General features: G+C 45.8%; 1 protein-coding gene across 2 annotated transcripts in view; it reads right to left on the bottom strand.

Annotated features, from left to right (window-relative positions):
* Nucleotides 1–19,890, bottom strand: part of EPB41L1 (erythrocyte membrane protein band 4.1 like 1) — a 165,319-nt gene that overhangs the window by 144,674 nt on the left and 755 nt on the right. The window lies entirely within an intron of this gene.

The following is a 19,890-nucleotide window of genomic DNA, read 5'->3' as shown; positions in this document are numbered from 1 at the left end:
AGAGAAGGAGGAGGGAGGACAGGATCTCACAGCACTGGTGAGACCCAAGCTGCACCCCCAAGGTGATAAACTGCAATACACCCCCACCCCCCCACCCCAAGTGAAAGGCGCCACCAACCCCCATTAAACTATCACACAATGAACCACTAAACCCCAACCCCTACCTCACCCCACCCCACCCTCCGGTCTGTGCAACCACCACACAAATAAATACCAATGCCGATCAAACCAAACCCCCCCCCCCCCCCGTCCGTCCGTCCGTGGAGTTGTTGACTTTCAAAGTAAGAATAGTAAGAATAAATGTGGCCTCAGGGTTGGTGGTCAGTAGGAGGAGGAGTAGAGCCCCTATTAGTAGGAGGAATAGTATCCCATCATTGGTATCAGAGAAAGAAATAGTGCCCCCTTGTTGGTGTCAGTGGAAGGAATAGTGCCTCATATCAGTTGGAAGAATAGTGCCCCAAAGGGCCGCATAAAGGCTAGCAAAGGGCCACATCTGGCCCTCGGGCCGCAGTTTGGAGACCCCTGTTCTAGACCAGGGATCTCCAAACTACGGCCCCCCAGCTGGGAACTACACTTCCCATGATGCATTGTAATACTCTGACATTCACAGACATGACTCAGCATGATGGGAATTGTAGTTTCTGAACACCTGGAGGGCCGTAGTTTGGAGATCCCTGTATCTAGTCCAAAGGTGTCAAACTCAATTTCATCGTGGGCCTCATCAGCATTATGATTGCCCTCAAAAGGGCCGGTTGTATCTGGAAGATTAGATGTCCAGCGCATCCCCTCCCCTTTACATTAGAAGTCAAGAGCCACTGCACCATTAGAAGTTTAGTCCCCCACTCTCCCTTACATCACAGTGCACCCCCTTTCCTTATGCTGCTGCTGAGAAGAAGCTGGATGCATTGCTTGAAAGTAGAACGTAAGGGTCTGGAGTAGGACCAGAGGAGGGCTGGAGTACTCCGGAAGCTGCAGAAGAGGTGCGAGGGCCACATGAAATGGCCTGGAGGGCCGAATTCGGCCCGCGGGCCTTGTGTTTGACACCTGTGTTCTAGACTGAGCTTGTTCACGTTTTCAAAAATATCTCAGGTCAATTTTTTTGTTCACTTTCATGCATTTTATGGACCCATCAAAGTCAATAGTAACACATGAAAACACTTGTATGATGTGTTTTGCACACATTTTCAGCACCTTGAAACCAACCTAAATCATTTTTTATTGACCAAATTTATTTAAAAAACATGCATCTACCCATGTGCAAAATACACACTGAAAAAGGCACTAAATAACGCAAGAAAACTCAAATGAAAGACAAAACAGGAGAAGATTACTGGAAGTCTATTTCTTACTCAGGGGCGGACTGACAACTCATGGGGCCCTCGGCCAATAGGAGATTATGGGGCCCCCGGGCAATAGGAAATGATTGGGCCCCCCGGCAATAGTAGATAACGGGGCTCTTAGGCAATAGGAGATTATGGGGCCCCCAGGCAATAGATTATAGGGCCACACAGTACTGTATACACACACACATACAGTATACATACACCGTATACACACACCATATACATACACACACACACACACACTGAGAAGGTACTGGAGAGGCAGGGCAGCTATAATCTTGGGATTTTTAGACCAAAAGGATGTCGGTAAGGGACATTTCAGGGACAGATGTAAAAAAAACACAGATCTTTACATACATGTTCTCTATTTCCTCGTTGTTCTATGGGAGAACTCGGCCCGCCGATGTGTTTGGCACGTCGAGTTCCTCGGCCGTGTGTACGGGGCCTCACAGACCACTTTAACCTACAGGCAAGTCTAGATTAAGGCCTCGTACACACGACGGGACATGTCCGATGAAAACGCTGGCAGCCGTACAGACAACCGAACATGTCCGCGGAAACTGGTCCGCCAGACCAGTTTCAGCGGACATGTTCGGTCGTGTGTACGAGGCCTAAGGCTTACCTGTAGGTGCAACAAATATCTCCTAAACCTACACAGAGTCAGCTGACAATCCACTTTTCGGTTGATGGCACCGAGCCGTTTCAGGCTTTGGAAGGATCCTGACAATAATGTCGGGATGCACCCAGATGCCCGATTGGCAGCTGGATCAGCCACTCCCATCCAACCCCTTACCAGACCTGTGCAGCCAGTGAGCACTGGAGGGGCATAGCAGAGAGCAGTGACTGACTGACACCTCTCTGCTCAGAGCAAACCAAGAACTGAGCAATTGGCAGGCATGTGATCACTCAGTTCTTGATGATGCTTGCGCCGCGGGGGGGGGGGGTGGGGGCGAGTATAGATGTTTGGGGCCAGATTCAGAAAGAGATACGATGGCGTATCTCCTGATACGCCGTCGTATCTCTGAGTTCCGACGGTCGCATCTATGCGACTGATTCATAGAATCAGTTACGCATAGATATCCCTAAGAGGAGTTACGCCGAATTCAGAAACGAACGACCGCCCGGCGCATTTTTTTTTAACGTTCTTTGCGTTCGGCTTTTTCCGGCGTATAGTTACCCCTGGGTCTATGAGGCGCAGCCAATGTTAAGTATGGCCGTCGTTTCCGCGACGAAATTTTAATTTTTTTACGTAGTTTGCGGAAGTCGTTCGCGAATACGGATGGACGTAATTTGCGTAAACGTCGAAAGCATGACAAATTGCCGACGTCATTTGGAGCATGCGCACTGGGATTCAGTCACGGCCGGCGCATGCGCAGTTCGTTCGGCGCGGGCACGCGCATCATTTAAATGATACACACCCCCTACCCGCCGAATTTGAATTCTGCCGGGTAATTTACGCTACGCCGCCGCAACTTTGCAGGCAAGTGCTTTGTGAATACAGCACTTGCCTGAAAAACTTGCGGCGGCGTAACGTACATGAGTTACGTTACGCCAGCAGAAAGATCTGCTGATCTTTCTGAATCTTTCTGAATCTGGCCCTTGGTGTTTTTTTATTCACACACACACTTATCCTTTAAAAGTAATTTTATGAATGGATTTTGTGGGAACATTATAAATAAAATGGCCCAGATTCAAGAAGCACTTGCGCCCGCGCAACCATAGTTGCGCGGCGCAAGTGCTTACTTGCTCCGGTGTAACGAGTGCTCCTGATTCAGGAACCTTGTTACACCAAATGCAGCCTAGGATGTGACAAACATAAGCCTCCTTATGCCTTCACATCCTAGGCTGCATTCTTGCGTTGGCCGCTAGGGGGCGCGGCCTTTGTGATCGGCGTGTAGTATGCAAATTGCATACTACCACCGATTCACAAAAGTTGCGCGGGCCCTGCGTACGCAAGGTACGGAGTTTCCGTACGGCGCCTTTAGCATAAGGTTGCTCCTGCTAATAGCAGGCGCAACCAATGCTAAAGTATAGCTGCGCCTCCCGCTCGCGACGTTCAAATTTCACGTCGTTTACGTAAGTGAACCGTGAATGGCGCTGGACGCCATTCACGTTCACTTACAAGCAAATGACGTCCTTGCGACGTCATTTGCCGCAATGCACGTCGGGAAAGTTTCCCGACGGAGCATGCGCTGTTCGCTCGGCGCGGGAGCGCGCCTAATTTAAATGATTCCCGCCCCCGGCGGGATCATTTACATTAGGCAGCCTTGCGCCCGGCTGCTTAGCATATTGCCCGCACAATTTACGGAGCAACTGCTCCGTGAATCGCGGGCAAAGCGCAATATTTGCGTGGGCGCAGAGAAAAAAAATTTGCTCTTTGCCCACGCAAATATTGCGCGATTCTACTTGAATCTGGGCCAATATATATGGTTTTAGATAAATTACTGGATATTGCAATATATATATAACAATACTGACAACTCAAATTTCCTAGTTGTGATTTGTATTATATAAATGGCACGTGCTGTTTTAGCATTTATTGTGGGGATCCAACTGTATTTCATGACAATCTGTTTTATCATTTATTGTGGGGATCCAACTGTATTTCATGACAATCTGAGGATGGGTAACCCTGTATTCTCTCCCTGTGTGCGGCGTAGTAAAGCCTGATTGGCTGCCAGTGGTGTTCCTGCTTTAAAAATCAATTTTAATGTTTTTTTTTTATTTGATAAACATTGGCACAATAAATAACCCATAGTGACAATTTTGATAAAAGGCGATTGCGTCTTTAAATAATAGTCTATGATTTTGTTGTTTTTACATTAGCACAGTAATAGTGACAACTGTGATGAAAGGTGATGGTGTCAAAGAGCAAGCTTGACTTTGCTAAGTGCACCATATGTTCTGTATTGAGACATCGGCGACATGATCTAAGACTAGGCAAAGACGGCAGCTGTGCCATGCAGGCCCCCCTCCCAGTCATCGCTGGTTGTAAGTTGACCAATGTCAATCACACCTGAACTGCTCAGTTCAAATCCTAACAAGCAGCAATCTTCACTACTTTTTTTTTTGGGTTGAACGAAAAACAAAAAAAAACTGACAGCTCAAGTCAGATCCGCTGTACTAAGCATCCGATGTTAGTACAGTGATCTCCCCCCTGCTGTTCTATTGTAGAAGAAATAGAATACATATATCATCTTAAACTAAACTAATGAATAAATTATTATTTTTACATTTTTGGGAAAAATTTATTATAGCAAAAATATATACATTTTTTTCTAAATTGTCGTCTTTTTTTTTTTATAACACAAAAAAGAAGCCCTGGTTCACACTGGTGCATTTTGATATGTGATTTGACATGTCAAATCGCATGTCAAATTGGTGGCATTTGCTGGCAATGGCACGTCCTAATCTGTGCGACGCCGCATCGGCGGCGCTGCACCGATTTCAAAAAGTCGTTACTAGGGTTGTCCCGATACCACTTTTTTAGGACCGAGTACAAGTACCGATACTTTTTTTAAATGTGTCCCCAAATGCAGCCATGTCCCTCACATATGCAGCCATGTCCCTCCAGCCATGTCCCTCCATACCTTTGCCGCCGAAAGCCGCCGCATGGAGAAAATCACAGCATTCATTTGAATAGCTGTTTTGCCCGCGTGTATAGACACTCCCCCTTGCTCGGGATTGGACAGATCACGATCACCCATCCAATCCCGAGCAAGGGGGAGTGTCTATACGCGCGGGAACACTACAGCTATTCAAATGAAAGCTGTGATGTTCCCGCACAGCGTTTAACCCATGCGACGGCTTTCGATGTGGCGGTGCGATGCGGCGGCTTTCGATGCGGCGGGGGGGGGGAAGTATTCTATTTAGGTATCGGGGGTATTTGCGCGAGTACGAGTACTCCCGCAAATACTCGGTATCGGTACCGATACCGATACTGGTATCGGTATCTGGACAACCCTACTCGTTACTGTACTACTTTTTTTTAATGAAAAATATGTAGAAGAATACGTATCGGCCTAAACTGAGGAAAAAAATATTTTTTTTATATATATTTTTGGGCCTGCGATTTACATTGACATCTGTGCAGAAACCTCCACAGATGTCTCCGTAATCGTGGCCTAAATCGGGACTGACAGGCTGAACTCGCATGGCTTCATTCCTGCAGCCCAGTGTGAACCAGGGCTAAAAACCGCAGAGGTGATCAAATACCATCAAAAGAAAGCTCCATTTGTGGGAAAAAGGGACGTAAATTTTGTTTGGGTTCATCGTCGCAACACCGCGCAATTGTCAGTTAAAGCGACGCAGTGTCGTATCGCAAAAAATGATGGCCTGGTCATTAAGGGGGAAACTCTTTTGCAAAGGAAACTATTTTGTTTCTCATATAACTTTATATCGGCAGAATAGGGTCCTATGTCCCTTTTTAAACCTTTCTTTGCACCTGTACATTAAAATGATGAATTTATTAGTCACTAATATAATTCTATATCGGCCAGCAGTACAGCTGCAGCTTTCTGCTCCAGGCCACGTCTGCTTTGTGCACCAGCCAAGGCAGTGGTGCGTCTATCACTCTAAAGGATATTGTCCCTCAACACTGTTACAAACTTTGGCTCTAATTCGAGTCCAGGAAATACTCTTTAATAGGAAATTCACCATAGATTCCCTTAACCACTTCAATACCGGGCACTTTCCCCTCTTCCTGCCCAGGACAGTTTTCGGCTTTCAGCGCTGTCACAATTTGAATGACAATTGCGCGGTCATGCAACACTGTATCCAAACTACAATTTTATCATTTTCTTCCCACAAATAGAGATTTCTTTTGGTGTAATTTGATCACCACTGGGGTTTTTATTTTTTGCTAAACAAACTGAATTTTTTTTTTTAAATAAATATTGAAAAAAAGTAAAAGTTTTCCTTAATTTCTGTTATAAAATGTTGTTTTTCTCCTTCACTGACGGGCACTGATTAGGCTGCACTGATGGGCACTGATGAGTTGGCACTTATAAGGTGGTACTGATGAGGAGGCACTGATATATAGAATTGATGGGCACTAATAGGCGGTACTGATGAGCACTGACCGGCGGCACTGATAAGCACTGTCAGGTGGCACTGATGATGAGATACTGATAGTCATTACTGATGGGCACTGATTGGCATCTGGAAGGGCACTGACAGGCGTTACTGATGGGCACTAATTAGCACCTTGGTGGGCACTAACTGGTAACTGATGGGCAGTGATTGGCAGATGTGGTGGGCACGTCTGAGGGGGGCTAAGCTCATAATCAATGCGCTGATTATCAGCCCAGACCCTCCTCTGACAGGAGAGCCGCCGATCGGCTCTCCTGTCAGCGCAAACCAAGGAAAACCGATTACCGGCACTTCCTGGTTACACGCTGTAATCAGTCATAGCTGATCACGTGGTAAAGAGTCTACGCCATAGACTTTTTATCACGATCGGAGTTGCGTTGTGTTAGAGGTACACACCACACCAGTGATTGCCGCGCTGAGCGCCCCCGGCTTATCCTGCTCGACGTCATACGACGTCCAGTCAGGATAACTTTGCGCACGTCATTCTGTTATATGGCGCGGGAAGAGGTTAGAGAGCACCTGTCGCCTTCATTTAAAAAAACAATTCCCATAAGATTATATGTGCATCCAAAAATCCTGCGACTGCTGCTGGGCACCACCATCTTGGATGTGATGTCAGCAACCCCAGGAGGCTCAAAGCTGTCACTCAGGTAACACTCCATAGTATTCCCTTTCAGGAAGGGGCAGAGGAGCAGGTCCAGCACAGACAGAAATTAGACCCCATTATGCTAGGTTAGAGATGTTAGTGCAGCGATCTCCCCCGCTGAGCTATTGTGTTCTGACAGGAGGACACCCCCGCCTGAACACACTGACTGTCGCTCACAGCGCTGATTGGATGTTGATCTATTCAGCATGCCTGTTTGATGGACCGGCTGCTGTACTGACCAAATGTCATCTGGTTTAAAGAGGAGAGGGTTATGACATGAAATACGTGGGGACTGCGCTAGGAAATTGACTTTTCCTGAAGTAGTCTTATTTTCTAGTAGGTTCAAAGGCACATCGTAATTGAATTTAAAAAAATAATTAATGGAAAGGAGAACATTGAAAATGGCATTGATAACACTTGATTTTTCTCTGCCTTTACCTGCAACTTGGTTACAGGTTCTCTTTGAGGCTCCTTTCACACGGAGCGGATCAGTAATGATCCACCCCGTGAACCTCTGCTTGCTCAGCGGGGATCGCTCTGTGGATCCCCGCTGAGCCGGCGGATGACAGGGCGGTCCCCGCACACTGTGCAGGGACCGCCCTGTCTTTTCTCCGCTCTCCTCTATGGGGGGATCGGATGAACACGGACCGTCTGTCCGTGTTCACCCGATCCGATCCGCCAGACGGATGAAAAAGTAGGTTTTTCCTCCGTCACACTTTGGCGGATCGGATGGGAGCGGGTCGGATGTCGGCGGGCATGTCACCGCTGACATCCATGGCTTCATAGAGGAGCACGGAGCGCCTAAAAAACTGGCTGGAGGACCTGAACGGGCCCTTGTGAAAGAGCCCTTAACCTGTAAATGGAAGTGTGGAGGGGAACTCATTCCATCCTTTGAACACCAGTGTAGACCTGCAACATACACTCACCGACCACTTTATTAGGTACACCTGTTCAATTGCCTGGTAATGCAAATTGCTAATCAGCCAATCGCATGGCAGCAACTCAATGCATTTAGGCATCTAGACCCGGCGAAGATGACTGCTGAAGTTCATACCGTGCATCAGAATGGGAAAGAAAGGGGATATAAAGTGGATGTAAACCCTCTTCTATACCCGGTGAAGTGAACTGTCTCAGATGATACACAGAAATTAAACAAATCTCCCTACATAAGTTTTACATGCATATCTGCGGTGTTCAGCTTGCTATATTCTTTAAAATTCTAACATCGTGTTGGAATTTTGACTTCCTCATTCAGCAGTAGGAGTGGATTCTTGGAATACACTGTGTGACAGCTGATTGGAGGAAAAGCACACACTCCCACTCCACATTGGTAGAGGAAGAAAGGAATGTGCAGAGCTGTGCTGTGACAAGACAAGCTCTCTGTTTATCTATTTATAGCACCCACCCCCACACAAATTTCAGGCTGGTTTTATCTCAGTTATCGGAGAACTTGTCAGAAGTTATAATGCTAATAACAGAGAAACGAAATAGCAGAAAGACACAGGACTTAGGGCTAGAAACACTAGAGATACAGTTCCTTGAAAAAGTATTCATACTCCTTGAAAGTTTCCAAATGTTGTCCTGTTACAAGCAAAATTGCATATTTTTTTTTGGGGGGGGGGGGATTTATGTGTTAGACCAACACAAAGTACCACATAATTGTGAAGTGTAAGTAAAATGATAAACAGTTTTCCAAATATTTTACAAATAAATATGTGAAAAGTGTGGGGTACATTTGTATAGTGCCCCCCTGAGTCAATACTTTGTAGAACCTCCTTTCACTGCAATTACAGCTGAAAGTCTTTTGGGAAGGTCTCTACCAGCTTTGCACATCTACAGCCTGAAAAGTTTCTTTACAAAATATCTCAAGCTCTGTCAGATTGGATTGAGAGCGTCTGTGAACAGCAATTTTAAAATCTTGCTACAGATTCTCAATTGGATTTAACCACTTAACCCCCGGACCATATTGCTGCCCAAAGACCAGAGCACTTTTTGCGATTCGGCACTGCGTCGCTTTAACTGACAATTGCGCGGTCGTGCGACGTGGCTCCCAAACAAAATTGGCGTCCTTTTTTTCCCACAAATAGAGCTTTCTTTTGGTGGTATTTGATCACCTCTGCGGTTTTTAGTTTTTGCGCTATAAACAAAAATAAAGCGACAATTTTGAAAAAAAATTATATTTTTTACTTTTTTTAATAAATATATAAAAAAAATATATAAAAAACATTTTTTTTCCCTCAGTTTAGGCCGATACGTATTCTTCTACATATTTTTCGTAAAAAAAAAAAATCACAATAAGCGTTTATTGATTGGTTTGCGCAAAAGTTATAGCGTTTACAAAATAGGGAGTATTTTTATGGCATTTTTATTAATATTTTTTTTTTTACTAGTAATGGCGGCAATCAGCGATTTTTTTCGGTACTGCGACATTATGGCGGACACTTCGGACACATTTTTGGGACCATTGGCATTTTTATAGCGATCAGTGCTATAAAAATGCATTGGATTACTATAAAAATGCCACTGGCAGGGAAGGGGTTAACACTAGGGGGCGGGGAAGGGGTTAAGTATGTTCCCTGGGTGTGTTCTTACTGTGGGGGGAGTGGCCTCACTAGGGGAAATCACTGATCTTCTGTTCATACATTATATCGGAGATATTCAATTAGCGGACCTCCAGCTGTTGCAGAACTACAATTCCCATGAGGCATAGCAAGACTCTGACAGCCACAAGCATGACACCAGAGTCAGAGGCATGATGGGAATTGTAGTTTTGCAACAGCTGGAGGTCCGCTAATTGCATATCCCTGCATTATATGAACAGAGGATTAGCATTTCCCCCCTGACAGGACCGGGAGCTGTGTGTTTACACACACAGCTCCAGGTCCCCGCTCTGTAACGAGCGATTGCGTGTGCCCGGCGGCGATCGTGCCCGCCGGGCACGGGAGTCGGGGGCGAGCGGGGGGCGCGCGCCCCTAGTGGCCTGCGAGAGAGTCGACGTAGAGCTACGGGCTCTCGCGCAGGAGAGCCAACCTGCCGCCGTAGAATGAAGGCGGCAGGTCGGCAAGTAGTTAAAAAAAAAACATGTTATACTTACCTCCACTGTGCAGTTCGTTTTGCACAGAGTGGCCCCCGATCCACGTCAATGCAAGTCGCACTATAATTTCACAGAAATAGCGCAGGAACCTTTTCCAAAGTCGCTGTGACTTGAATGGTTTCATTGCCGCAAATGGGGTGTCATGCGACTTTGAACTGTCATGTCGCCTTTTGCTGTCAGGATGACAGCGTCATATTAACAGTGGATTGCTTTTTTTTTTTTTATGCTGGAGGAGATATTTAAATATGGCTCTCATTGTGCTCCGTCTTTGTGACCTCAGCTGCGGGCTACTGGGCCTGCATAGCAGAATAAGATCAAACAGCAGATGTTAGGCTAACCTCTGACATGTTTCTGACTGGTAGCTTCACAGACAGGGAAACAAAATCACAAAATGGATAATGATATACAGTACAGAGTGTACCAATTCTTCTTGCAAACTATACACTGTTACAATTTGTAGATTGTTTTGCAAAAATGTTTTTTTTCCGCATAATCATACTTACCTAGGTGGATGCAGCATCAGACCGATGCTGCATCTGTCCCCCGACGTCTCTGCACTGAGGACCCAGCCACCGAACATTGCCGATGGCTCAGTTCTCTCCCCGAGCAGAGAGCTGCTGCCTACCAGTCAGCATCTCTCCTGCTCTAATCCTCCACACTCATTGGAGCACTGAGCTGTGGAGGGGCAGGGAGCGTCCGTCTCAGTGGCTCGCAGAGACTGCCAGCTGGCAGATCCAGACTTCCTAAGTCAGGATGACGGGCTGCCTCGACTGATCCTGGTGACGTCAGCGGAGAGCGGAAACCAGGTCACAGGAGTGCAAAACGAATTGCACTCCTGTGACCCAGAGGAGAAGCCCGACCTAAAAAGCTCAGGCTGGACTTCTCCTTTAAAGGGGCTGTAAAGGTAAAACATTTTTTTCCTAAATAGCTTCCTTTACCTCAGTGCAGTCCTCCTTCACTTACCTCATCCTTCCATTTTGCTTTTAAATGTCCTTAATTCTTCTGAGAAATCCTCACTTCCTGTTCTTCTGTCTGTAACTCCACACAGTAATGCGAGGCTTTCTCCCTGGTGTGGAGTGTCGTGCTCGCCCCCTCCCTTGGACTACAGGAGAGTCAGGACGCCCACTAACACACAGATCCTTTCTCTATCTGCAATGTAGAGAGCGTCCTGACTCTCCTGTCGTCCAAGGGAGGGGGCGAGCACGACACTCCACACCAGGGAGAAAGCCTTGCATTGCTGTGTGGAGTTACAGACAGTAGAACAGGAAGTGAGGATTTCTCAGAAGAAATAAGGACATTTAAAAGCAAAATGGAAGGATGAGGTAAGTGAAGGAGGACTGCGCTAAGGTAAAGGAAGATATTTAGGGAAACATTGTTTTACCTTTACAACCCCTTTAAAGCTGAACTCAATGAATGGTCTGCATTGCAGGCTCATGTTGGGCCAGCTTGGCACAATGTAAGTATGGATTAAAGCGGAGTTCCACCCAAAAAAAGCTTTTCAGAGTCCTGTATAATCCAGGTATTTGCTCCCACTTCTGGGCATAGATAGCCGAGCCACCCGCGGCTATCTACGCCACGTCCGGCGCCTCCTCCGTCCCCCCACAGAAGACAGCAGGGACCAACGGAATCACTCAGCGCGGCTCGTGCATGCGCAGTAGGGAACCAGGAAGTGAAGCCGCAAGGCCTGACCCCCTTACCGAAGATGGCAGCGGCAGCACCTGAGAGCCAAGGGATAGATCAGCTTCAGGTGTCGACATCGCAGACGCCTTAGACAGGTAAGTGTCCTTATTTTAAAAGTTAGCAGCTGCAGTATTTGTAGCTGCTGACTTTTAAAAAATAAATAAAAATAAATAAAAAAATCAGTGGAACTCAGTTTTAAGCTGGCCATGGATCGAAAATCGTCCGGTTCAACAGAAAATCGTTCATATTTAGCTTTAGGTATGGGCAGGCTGGTTGTTCAAAAGTCAATCTACTGATCGACAACGACCATGTCGGGTTTGACGGAATGACGTTGTGTCATGCATTTGAAAAATAAGTGACTGTCATTGAGATTATAAACCAACTCTAAGTATAATGCCAGGTTCACACTGGGCTGCGGGAATGAAGCCGTGCGAGTTCAGCTGAACTCGCACGGCTTCACTCCGGCTTATCAGTCCCGATTTCGGCCGCGATACAGAGACATCTGTGCAGGTTTCTGCACAGATGTCAATGTAAATCGTGGGCCAAAAGCGCAAAAAGTAGTGCAGAAACTACCTTTTGAAATCGGTGCAGCGCCGCAGAAGCGGCGTCACACCGATTAGGACGGTGCCATTGCCGGCAAATGCCGCCGATTTGACATGTCAAATTGCATGTCAAAACGCACCAGTGTGAACCAGGGCTAAAGCCCCCTGCTGAGGAGGCAGATGACAGGTCCGTGTCCACTTCACTATGCACAATGGACACGGACACAGACGCTATTCTCTATGGGGCGGTCAGATGGAAATGGACCACCTGTCTGTTTCCATCCGACTGTCATCCAATCCGCTGGACAATAGGGGAACATTGGATCCCCATCTGTTTGTTTTTGATGGCCTGGATCGGATGCAGACGGTTTAGCCCTGGTTCACACTGGGTACGATTTGGAACGATTTGAGATGTGATTTGACATGTCAAATCGCATCTCAAATCGGCGGCAATTGTCGGCAATGGCACTGTCCTAATCAGTGCGACGCCGCATCTGCGATTTCAAAAAGTAGTTCCTGTACTACTTTTTGCGATTTCGGGCCGCGATTTACATTAAATTGCGGCCGAAATCGCGGCAAAATCGCGGCAAAATCGCAGCCGCGAAATCGCGGTAAAATCGTGCATTTTACCGCGATTTTGAATTCGCAGCAGTGTGAACCTAGGCTAAAACAGACACATGTCCGTTTACATCTGCCTTCCCATAGAGAACAATGAGTGGTCCAATCAGGCCCACCTGAAAAACGGACAGGTGGACCCGATCAGTCTGCTGGTGTTAAAGGAATCGAAGAAGCCCCCAAGAAACTAAAGTCCCAGGCCCCCCCAAGGTCTAAATCGGCTGCTGTCTATAGCCTGCAACCCTGATCAGTGTATTCTGATGGTGGGGAGGTCTCCCTGCTGTCAGAATACAATAGATCAGCAAGGAGGATTTCTCCATCCACCTTAAATGGCTGGATGAGGAAATGGGGTAAGAATATCAGCAGATAGTTGGATATGGCTAAACCCCTCCTCTGGACAAAGCAACCGTCACTGATTTAGCTGCGGCCAGTTTGAGTGCAGCCAAAATTTAGCAGATAAGCCAACCTTGGGGGCTTACACTAGATGCATCTAGGGTTGGTCGGAGGCTCAATTCACATGCAACCACTCAGATGAGCGGTTACAGTACAAACTTGACAGCTACCGCTGTTCGCACACGGTGTGTTCAGGCAGTGTTTACAACTGCTGGCAAAAATCTACTGGCCTTCTCTGGCCGCCTGAATGTAGCCAACAGTTATAGCCACAAACTGCTGGGTTATGCTCAGGTTCTATGTGAGCAGTTGCCCCACTGCACACTGAGCACAGGGGGTCACCACCGCTACGCTGTGTTTTTGTCAATGATGGTGACCTCACCATCCCTCCTCTCTACCTCATCCAATCAAACATTGAAAAAAATATAGGGTGTTCTATGAACGGTGTTGGTGCCACACAGGCAACCCTCTTGTGGTCACTGTGCAGTGGGGCAGCCGCTCACATAGAACCTGAGCAAGACCCAAAAGATCTCCCTTAGAGTCGGTTCACATAGCAGCGGCACGACTTCGGGGGCGACTCTGCAAGTCTTCCTTTGGACAACTTCAGAGACGATTTGCATAACGACTTCTGCATAGAAGTCAATGCAGGTCGCCCCGAGCCGCCCCCGAAGTAGTACAGGAACCTTTTTTCTAAGTCGGAGCGACTTGCGTCGCTCCTATTACAACGGTTCCATAGCATTGAATGGGACGCGACACGTCAGGCGGCTGAGCCGCCTGTCGTGTCGCCCCAGTGTGAACCGGGTCTTAGAAAACTGTAGTAGCGCCAACTATTACAGTGATTTCCAGTGTCCCTAGTGGTACTTTAGATATGAGTAATGCATACCTACATGGTGCCAAGCTGGACCAATGTAACTATGCAATACAAATAATTCCTGGAGTTCTGCTTTAAAGGAGAAGTACAGCTAAAGCTCATTTGACTGTACTTCTTCTGTGGCTTCCAGGAATCCAGTTCGTTCTGCACTCCTGTGACCTTTTCAGCAGACAGCTGGCTTAAGCCCGCTCTCTGCTGACGTCACAGAAGTCGGTCCAGGCTCTGCGTCATCACAACCATGGGGTCAAGATCCGCCCAGATCCCTGGACCAGCACCAGGCCTAGCCTGTCAGCGAGCCGCTGAGAGCCTGAGCCAGCTGCTCCCGCCCTCTCCACATTCCAGCGCTCCAGTGAGCATGAGAGCCCTCATAACCGAGCAATTGGCGGTCTTTGATCACTCAGTTCTCAGTGTTAGAGCCGACAGGGGATATATGCTACATCCACCTAGGTAATCACAATCTTTATGACTAATTCACTGTAAAAAAAAAAAAACAAGACTAATTCTGTACCCAGGAGTCACAGGTGTTTTCACACAGCCGCCTGTACAGATCAATGACAGGCTGTGCCCATACGCTGGTAAATCTGTTACACACATACAAGAACAGATGTGCGGATGTGGATGTAAACTGCACCCAGGATCATTCATCCATACTAGGGATCGACCGATTATCAGTAAGGCCGATTATTGCAGGCCGATATCGGTATTGGTCGCAAACTTGACCGATATTACCGATATGGCGTCAGGGGGTTTTACCGGGGTGATGTCTGCAGCTGCAGGCATCACCCCGGTACCGTTCTTTGGAGCAAATGGTCGGCTTTATTGCAATAACAACCGATGCAGCTCAGCAGCCGCTCGACTGTTATTACAAACAGCGGGAGGGGACATCCTCCCTCCCGCCAACTTCCGCCACTCGCCCGGGCTCTCCCATCCCACCTGAGGCCCGAGCAACCAGTTGGCACGTCCGCCGGCTGGCAGAAGACCCGAACAAAGCGGATGCTTCATTCGGGTCTCAGATCTAGTAACCCGGGAGCGATGTCATGACATCACTTCCTGGATTACTGGCATCTTAAAGGTGCCAGTTTTTAAAAATAGAAAGTACCGTATATACTCGAGTATAAGCCAACCTGACTATAAGCCGAGGCACCTACTTTTACCACAAAAAAATGGAAAAACTTACTGACTCGAGTATAAGCCTAGGGTGAGAATGCAGCAACTACTGTAAGTGTAAAAGAGGGTCAACAATGCCCATTTGCACTCCTCACTGTGCCCATTGCAGCCAGACCTCACTGTGCCCATTGCAGCCAGACCTTACTGTGCCCATTGCAGCCAGACCTCACTGTGCCCATTGCAGCCAGACCTCACCGTGCCCATTGCAGCCAGACCTCACCGTGCCCATTGCAGCCAGACCTCACCGTGCCCATTGCAGCCAGACCTCACCGTGCCCATTGCAGCCAGACCTCACCGTGCCCATTGCAGCCAGACCTCACCGTGCCCATTGCAGCCAGACTTCGCTGTGCCTATTGCAGAATCACTTTGCCGTGTACCTGAGTCCGTGACATGCAGATTCAGACGGCGGCCAGGCAGTGTTAAAAAGTCGCGTTCCTCCATGTCCTGTTCCGTGATAGGCGGAACACTCAGTTTCCCAGCAGACACTGTGTTCAGTGTTCCGCCTATCACGGATGCCCTCTCGTGTATCACGGCGTCCATGATAGGCGGAACACTGAACACAGTGTCTGCTGGGAAACTGAGTGTTCCGCCTATCCCGGAACAGGACATGGAGGAGCGCGACTTTTTAACACTGCCCGGCCGTCGTCTGCATGTCATGGTACACTGACTTGAGTATAAGCCGAGTGGGTCACTTTCAGCCCAAAAAAAGGGCTGAAAAACTCGGCTTATACTCGGGTATATACGGTATTAAAAAGGCAGATCTTGACCCTCGATTCCTCCATAGAGGAGTACCTGTCACTACTTAATGTACAGAATATCGGCTATCGGCCTGAGCGGTCGCCGAAATATCGGTATCTTATCAGCACCGAAAAAACAATATCCCTAATCTATACCCCTATGTATGTAGTCTAAAAACTTGGATGTGCGGTTAGCAGCTTACAGCCAAAGCCTTTCATTGTTGTGTCCAGCCGGCTGTATGCAAACACTTGTGACTCGCAGGCGCAGAAATATTTAATTAATTTCAGGTACTTATATATTGTAGCGCTGTCAGTTTACGCAGTGCTTTACAAATATGCTTGTTTTCTATGGTGTACGGCCCTCTGCACACGTGTGAATAAGCCCTAAGGCCTCAGTGATGATCCGCCTGTGAACCTCCGCTTGCTCAGCGGAGATCGCTCCGCTGATCCCCGCTGAGCCAGGGGATGACAGGGCGGTCCCCGCACACTGTGCAGAGACCGCCCTGTCTTTTCTCCGCTCTCCTCTTTGGGGGGGATCCGATGAACATGGACCGTCTGTCCGTGTTCATCCGATCCGCAGACTGATGGAAAAATAGGGTTTTCCTCCGTCTGCAGAATCGGAGGATTGCGGAGCCGGGTGAGATGGGGTGTCAGCAGATGTTCATCCGCTGACACCCGCGATCTCATAGGGACCAATGTATGTCCCTTTTTTATCTGTACACTGATGGATGAAAAAGCGGATATACGGTCAGCCCGTGTGAAAGAGCCCTTAGGCCATGTACACACGATCAGTCCATCCGATGAGAATGGTCCGAAGGACCAGCTTCATCGGTTAACCCATGAAGCTGACTGATGGTCTGACGTGCCTACACACCATCAGTTAAAAAAACGATCGAATCCAACGCGGTGACGTAAAACACAACGACGTGCTGAGGAAAATGAAGTTCAATGCTTCCAAGCATGCGCCAACTTGATTCTGAGCATGCGCAGGTTTTTAAACGATGCTTTTGCATACTAACCGTCGGTTTTGACCTATTGGTTAGGCGTCCATTGGTTAAATTTTAAAGCAAGTTCTAACATTTTTGACCGAAGGATAACTGACCGATGGGGCCCACACACCATCGGTTTGGACCAATGAAACGGTCCTTCAGTCTGTTTCCATCGGTTTTGACCGACCGTGTGTACGCGGCCTTAGACTATAAAACAACTACTGGATTACTATTAAAATCGGACCTGTCTTGAGACTTTATAAAAAAAAAAAAAATGGAACAAAAATGTAAATATGTACATAATAGACAAAATACATAAAAAAATATAAATATATGAATATATGCCCATCCCGTTGTATTGCACTGTATCCAATCATATGGAAAATGTGACATCTTACTCTTTCCTCTATGGTACCTTTATTGCAATAAAAAACGACTGAATGAAAAAAAAAAACAATATCAAAAATACAAAAAAAAACGAATCCGCGCAGATTTATAAAAGGATCTGTAAGAACAGTCTTTCTTGCCCATAGCAACCAGATTCCCCATTCTTGTCATTCCGTAACCTGGAGCCGGCGGTAGAAAGCCGGGGCTCCGATTGGTTGCTATGTGAAACATACATTTCCCCACATACTTTGACTGAAATCCCACGTCCTATAATGGAAAAAGGGACCTTGCATCAGACAGTGAATGATTGCTAATGCTATTAAAATGACAGTGCAATCAGGTTCCGAGCCAGCCATTCACATTGGAATGACATCAAGATTCTAAATACAGAATATCGATCATAGACGTTCGTTTTGCCAGCATGATGAATATAAAAGGACAATTCGATTTTCAAATGCTGTAATATTAAAGAGTATTATTGATCTCATTATTATTATTCATTTAACAGTGCCGATATTGATGATTCTATTTTACATGACAAGCTTTAGGATTATTGCTGAGCACTGAATGGTGGATGACCATCATTAAAATTATATACTTTTTTTTTAGACGAGCGCTAATGACACGGGGGATGACAGGACAGAATGATTAATTATTATGAGGAAAGGCATATTACAGAAAAAAAAAAAAAAAGACAGTGTTGTGTTATGCAAGAAAATAATTTTCAATGTGTCACACCCAGTGTATACAAAAGAAGTCTCTCTAGATTGCACAGGGAGTGGTGGCGAGATTAAAAAATGTGTGTCTATGTGTTTGCTGCTTGTACAGTAAGACACGCTTGAGTCTCTGTGTACAGGTGTGTATCGGGATTGCATTAGGGAGGCATGCGTGTTTGGGTGTGAAGGTCCGCACACACGCGTGTGTAATCCAGTGACTGGATAAAGGTGTGCATATCGATCATGGCTACCTAAGCTGTATTTATTTCTTTATAGGTGGCATTTGATTTTTTAAGCATGTAATAGAAAAAATAAATAAATTGATCATGGCTACCTAGACTGTATTTATTTATTTATTTATAGGTGGTATTTGATTTTTTTACGGATTTAATATAAAAAAATGATCATGGCTACCTAGGCTGTATTTATTTCTTTATAGGTGGCGTTTGATTTTTTAATGATTTAATAGAAAAAATAAATAAATTGATCATGGCTACCTAAGCTGTATTTATTTCTTTATAGGTGGCATTTGATTTTTTAACGATTTAATAGAAAAAATAAATAAATTGATCATGGCAGCCTAAGCTGTATTTATTTCTTTATAGGTGGCGTTTGATTTTTTAAGGATTTAATAGAAAAAAAATTGATCATGGCTACCTAAGCTGTATTTATTTCTTTATAGGTGGCTTTTGATTTTTTAAGGATTTAATAGGAAAAATAAATAGATTGATTATGGCTACCTAGGCTGTATTTATTTCTTTATAGGTGGTATTTGATTTTTTAAGGATTTAATATAAATAAAATTGATAATGGCTACCTAAGCTGTATTTATTTCTTTATAGGTGGTATTTGATTTTTTAAGGATTTAATATAAAAAAAAAAATTGATCATGGCTACCTAAGCTGTATTTATTTCTTTATAGGTGGCGTTTGGCGGTAGATTTTTTTTAAGGATTTAATATAAAGAATATTCAGATATGCATTTATGATTGATCGCTAATCGCGGAGGGACCTAAATTTAAATCTGAAGCTGTCATTAGAGGAATTTTCAAATATAGGTGGTGTTTGGCATTTGATTTTTTTTTAAGGATTTAATTAAAAAAAAAAAAAATATTCAGATATGCATTTATGATGGTTTGCTAATCGCAGAGGGACCTAAATTTAAATCTGAAGCTGTCATTAGAGGAATTATCTAATATAGGTGGTGTTTGGCATTTTGATTTTTCTAAGGATTCAATTTAAAAACAAAAACTGCAGATTTGTATTGATGATTGATCGCTAATCGCGGGGGGACCTAAATTTAAATCTGAAGCTGTCATTAGAGGAATTCTCAAATACATGCAGTATTTATTCAATACACATTTACAGTTTTTTTATTAGATGTACAGAAAAAGTATCAAATTTTGCAATCGCAAATCGTCAAAAAAATAAAATAAATCGCTCGTTGACACAGACGCCACGACTTCCCCGGCTTTCGCAAAACGACAGTATAGACGTCTTAGCCAATTTTGAAGTGGCGCGATCAAGAGGATCTACCTTTTGTGTGGGTGTAATTTTAAGTGGGTGTGTACACGCACGTATGTGTACATGCATGTAAGGTGTGTGTGTACTCAGATGAGCACG

The sequence above is a fragment of the Rana temporaria genome, chromosome 12 (assembly GCF_905171775.1).
Source record: "Rana temporaria chromosome 12, aRanTem1.1, whole genome shotgun sequence".
In the NCBI taxonomy this organism is placed as follows: domain Eukaryota; kingdom Metazoa; phylum Chordata; class Amphibia; order Anura; family Ranidae; genus Rana; species Rana temporaria.
The sequence above is the reverse complement of the archived record's forward strand: the minus strand, read 5'-3'. Positions and strand labels throughout refer to the sequence as shown.